Source organism: Cryptomeria japonica, chromosome 8 (genome assembly GCF_030272615.1).
Source record: "Cryptomeria japonica chromosome 8, Sugi_1.0, whole genome shotgun sequence".
In the NCBI taxonomy this organism is placed as follows: domain Eukaryota; kingdom Viridiplantae; phylum Streptophyta; class Pinopsida; order Cupressales; family Cupressaceae; genus Cryptomeria; species Cryptomeria japonica.
This window is the reverse complement of record NC_081412.1, coordinates 719,256,178-719,262,159: the sequence shown is the minus strand read 5'-3', so window position 1 is coordinate 719,262,159 and position 5,982 is coordinate 719,256,178. Positions and strand designations below refer to the sequence as shown.

Below are 5,982 nucleotides of genomic sequence, written 5' to 3'. Positions count from 1 at the left end.
TTTTGTTTGTTAAAAATTAAGAAAAAAAAATCATTTTGAAATTTCCCCCCTCTACTAAAAACATAAAATTTTCATTAATAATCAGGATTTTATATTTTATTTGTTGAAAATTGTAAAAAAATCTCTCTTTTTTGATAGATATGTACGTCAGTTTTTATTAATTTAAAAATATATTACACAAAAGAAAATGGAATTTAAACTTCCCTAATAAAAAGAAAATCATTCATTTTTTTCTCTTAACTAATTCCACTTCTTAAGGTTTAATAGGCCTCGGGATGTGAATGACTTCTTACAGTATTATACTAAACGTTAAAGAATACACAAGCCTCAAAAAGCATGATACCCGGGCAGGATCATGTAAACTAGGCCGGGTAGAATCATGTAAACTAACTTATGAATAAATACAGAACCTGCATTCTGTTAAAAGTAGCCATTTGTAATTCCAGTTAGTTGGGTACACTTTGAAGTCATGGAAAATGTCAGAAGTCTGTTATTTTTTCAGTTGGGTATTGTTCTGCTGATAGTTTCAAGTGCCTTGGGAGCTCCTGAATCTGATCTTGTAGAGAAGTTGCCAGGCCAAACAACAGATGTTAGGTTCAAGCAGTATGCTGGGTATATCGCCATTAATTCAGAGAAAGCCTTGTTTTATTATTTTGTAGAGGCTGATACTTATAGACCCACATCAAGTCCATTAGCCTTATGGCTAACAGGAGGTAAAACAAGAACAATAATCTATTTCAGTATTTTTCAATTTTTTTTAGACTGTGGAAATTGGGTAGCTTTCCTTATAAACTGTAGTGAGTCTGGCAAACTATTTAACGTGATGGCGACACTGTCATTATACATCTTCCAGTACATTGGAACTGGGAAAGACTGGATCTCGTAACCTTATGCTTTACCAAAAAAAAGCTATCCCCAATGAACCAAACCCAGCCTAAATTTCAATTCATATTCAAGCACAAAATATTTTTCCTTCATGGTTTTTCAAATAACTCACCAAGGTGATCTTTGGGGTTCTGTCAAGGTTTTACCCTGTTTATATTGCAGGGCCTGGATGTTCATCACTTGGGTATGGAGCATTTGAGGAGCATGGCCCTTTCAGACCAAAGGGAGATCTTTTGGTGGAGGATATTTACTCTTGGAATAGAGGTAGTGGATTGCTGATTCATAATATTTTTAATTAAAATAGATATTTATGTTCACCCAAATATATATATTCATCACTGATGCTTCAATCTTTCCATGGCAGAAACAAATGTGTTATATGTGGAGAGCCCAATTGGAGTGGGATTTTCATATTCCAATAACAGTAATGACTATCAGATTCTTAAAGATGTTTCAGCTGGTATGTTAGTAAATATCTCTGTTATTGTTGATGTGTGGTTTGGATGGGCAATATTGAAGAGGATTGTATCTAATAAAAGGCTATTGATTGATACAGCTGAAGACAATCTGGCATTCATTTTGAATTGGTATAAGAAATTTCCAGAGTTTAGAAATGTAGACTTTTACATAACAGGGGAGAGCTATGCAGGTATGATCAGATTTTTTTCTTAGATATTTTTAGTATTGTCATGATCAGTCTTTATTTGATTCTTGTGATTTCAATTTGATGATGAATTACGAAATGTGATCCGAAACGTTAATGCAAAAAATCTTAAATACAATTAAATCCAAAAACAACATTCTCTTTAGTTTCAGTATATCATGATATCCTTAAAACTGATCATAATGTATATATGTATGTGTTTTTGGGTACTTTTCAGGGCACTATGTTCCTCAACTAACAGCTCTTGTTGTGGATTACAACCAAAAGAAGAATAGGAAGCCTATAAATTTGAAAGGAATCTCTGTACGTTTTATCTTCTAAAATCATTTTCTTACCCTTTGATTCTATATTCTTACTGGCTGCTTTTTAATTTGGTTTTCTTACCTTCATGTGCTGAAACTAGAAAGCTAAAGGTTAGAAGAAGAATATTGTATGGCTAGCCAAACAGTGTAATTTTATTGTTTACTTGTGTTTGATATATAGTGGCCTAATGCTTTTAGTTTTGTGATTATTATAAGGGCAGTTAGGGAATCCTTTTCTGGATATAGAGATCAGTATAAGCAATGGAGAATATCTGTGGTCACATGGCCTAATTTCAGACAGAACATATAAATTTACTCAGAAAGTTTGTAACACTTCTAGACAATGGATTGAAGAATTTGGCAACGGCATATTATCTGATGCTTGTTCAAATGTATCACTGATGGTGGATTTTGAAACGGGAAATGTAAATGCTTATGATGTTATTTTAGATGATTGTGTTTCAAACAGTCAAATGCAGACAAGGGCATTAAAGAGAAAACACACAAAGTTTCAAAAGAAAGTAAGTTATCGATCTAATTTTATGGGACTACATTGTTGTTGTTATCAAGATATTGTTTTTGGATTTGATTATGTATGTTTTTTGTTGTCAATATTTTGGATCAAATTCTATGATCCATCATCAAAACAGATAGTTAGAAAAGAAAAATCATGGAAAAATCAGGACAGAGTTATTTTTTCTAATTATATGTCCTGATGGCGGATAATAAAATTTGATCCGTTGACAATAAAATACATACATAATCAAATTCAGAAGCAAAATCTTTATATCATTATGAACCTTGAAAATCTTATGAATTACATTGTTGTTGTGTTTTTTAATTTCTGTGATATTCACTTAATTAAAGATATTGCTCATTGTTGTAGTGATCCTGGTACAGATTTCACAAAATGATGGGGTTGATGTATGTATTGAAAATGAAATAATTGCATACATCAATAGGGATGATGTGCAGAAGGCACTTCATGCAAACATAAGTGGCAACTTACCTGGCCCTCGGAACTTATGCAATGAGTATGTTCATGTATTTTATATTTCATTATTATAAGATGCAGACATGGTAAATATTAGGAATAAGAGGAAATGGTTAAAAAAAATAAAATTTAAAAAGAACTGTTTATGTTTGAATAAACTTGGTGTTAATGACTTTGTGGAAGACATTTATATGATTATATATATTTTTGATGCATTATGTTCAAAAAATTATGATATGTTCAAGTTTTTGTTATGGACGATTTAGAATTGAATTTTATGATTGATGGTAAGATAATATTTGCATTCAGGGAGTAAAATTATGATTCTCTCCAACCTTCTGAAGGATGGTGTATGAGTTATACTTTATAAGTGAGTTTCATTTAAAAAATTGTTTTCCTTTTAACCCTAGTTTGTGCCTTAATACTTGTTTTCCTTCTATGTCAAATTTATCTGAAATGTGCCATTGAAAATTGAATTTAAATGAAAACATTTGCAGTGGAGATCAAGATTCCTTGTACCCTTTTCTGCAACAAGAACTATTGCTGATATGTTGGCTAAGCATCTACATCTACTCACAGTGATCCCATATAGACCTTGGTACGATCAACAACAAGTGAGTTCAATAACTTGATTGCCATCAATTTTAGTTATACACAAGGAAAATCCTAGAGCTCGTAGAAAGTTATAGGTCTCCTCCATGTAAAAGTAGAGTATTGGGTTAAAATGGCTTCTAATGGGTACAATCTCATCCTTAATCTGTCCATGGAGTGTATGTAAATAATAAACTATCAAATGCAGTTGAATCTTTTGGCTAAATCTAAAATTCTAGATGTATTTATATTTGTTACTAATATAAAGTTGTGATTGAAATAGATAGCAGGGTGGACTCAAGCATATGGGCACAGATGAAGGGCAATTACAATCCTATTTTGACATTTGCAACTGTGAGAGGTGCAGCACATGAAGTGCCATATACTAATCCATCTAATCCATCTGAAGGGTTGATTCTTTATAAGTCATTCATTAGAGGCTTGCATCTACCTTTAACTCCCATGTAAAAATTGTGTAACCTTCAAAATAATTGTTTTTGTTTATATATAAAAACAATATAAATGGAGAGATTGAAATAACTGACAATTTTATTAATCAGATTTTTAAAATTATTTATGGTTAGAAAAGAAGTTTCTTGAGATGATGAAGAATGTCTAAAACATTGATTATTACAGGTTTGGTGAAAATATTATTTTGTATAAAATGGTGTAACCTTCAAAATAAATGTTCTTGTTTACATATCAATAGAAAGAGCTTGAAATAAACATAATTTTTTTATCAATTTTTTAAAATTATTTATGATTCGAAAAAAAAAATTTGGCCCGTGCCCACACACACACACACACACACACACACATACATACACAAATACATATACATACATACATACACACATATAAATACATACATACATACATACATACACACATATATCCATACATGCATACATGTGTGTATGTTACTTGGATTTTAAAGAAGTCTCACATGAGGAAAATATATATATATATATATATATATATTATAAAATTATCGAACATAATCATCAATTTTTGTACTAGAATATTAGCTTATTCCTATCTAATCATGAGTTGTGTAGAGGCTAAAAGCACACATTAAATAAGAGATTTGTTAGAAAGAATGGGGCATAGATTGAGAATTTGAGCCTAAGTTTCTTGAGAGTTGTATTTGTACCCTAATATAAGTGATGAAAGGAGTTCAAGGCTTATCTAATGGATTACAAAAGTTTATGATAGAATAGAATATATAAAATTAAATAAAATTTAAAACATACATATATATATCATATATCATGATACCTTATACATTCATTAGATCAACATGCATCCTATCATATTCTCATAATTTGTTCACTTATATATGAGTCATCCTCACAATCCTTCTTCCATTCTATATCTTCTATTAGATTATTTGATCTTACTTAATCTTTTTATCTTGCTCATCCATCTTCTTATCTCCCGCTCATATCCATTCCATATATCCCATATATCTCTTGCATTCACTCATATATGATCCATGCCTTCCTCTCTCACTTTCCTTTGCTTTTGTAAGCTCTTAATACTTTTTTATATATTTTTTTCTTATAACCTTTCATAAATACTCTTAATTATCATTTTATCACAAATTCACCCTTTCATTTATGACATTTAGTCTTATTATATCTTATTTAGGGATATTTAGGTGTGTTTAAGGTTATATAAGACTATGTAACCTACATATGAATCCAAATGCCATGTGTAGAGGCTGTCGAATATAATTTAATCTCATGTATACTTCTATTGAGTGTCCAATTCTCATTTATGGTATTTCAAGGCCCTTAATGTAGTGTGCAATATTACACCATCTTCTTCTATGTGAAAATAGGATGTGGAACTCTTCTTGTATAATATCACAATATATTTTCAACATAAGATAATATTATAGAAAGATATATAATATTATCTATGGTACCAATAATACCTACCAACAAGATGGATGCTATAGACAAAATGGAGAAACATTATTTTTACATTGAAAAAAGACAATAAAGAAAGGTAACAACTAAGAAAAAAAATAAAATTTTACTTTAAATTAAGATATATACTATACATGAAATTAAGAAGTCGTGTAGATTAATTTATGTTAATAATTTATATATAATTAGTTATATATAGGAAACAATAAATTGAAATCATCAAACAAAGATTTTTTACTAGTTATAAACCTAAGCTCACATAAATTTTTGTTTGAAAATCATTGAGATGAAAGGATAAATTGGGCGTTTGACAATTGTGGCAAGCTCCTAAGCAATATTAACCATATTATTCTTAGTGGAGTGCTACCTAAACCATCATTTAAGCTACAACAAGAATACCCACTTAAAAACCCAATAGTTTGATTTTTCATCTCTTTATTATTTCATTCTTATAATTCACTTATAAAAAGTTTATTCCAAGTATCTTAATTTGCTATCATATTTTATCTAGTTTTGATTTTAACATTCTATAGATTTTTTGGTGTACAAGACACAAATGTGACTATATATATATATATATATATGTATGTATGTATATAATTTTTTGGTGTA

At 29.8% G+C, this 5,982-nt stretch overlaps 1 pseudogene; it reads left to right on the top strand.

Annotated features, from left to right (window-relative positions):
- Nucleotides 1-417: 417 nt before the first annotated feature.
- On the top strand, nucleotides 418-3,995 carry LOC131074198 (serine carboxypeptidase-like 46; annotated as a pseudogene).
- Nucleotides 3,996-5,982: the final 1,987 nt, after the last annotated feature.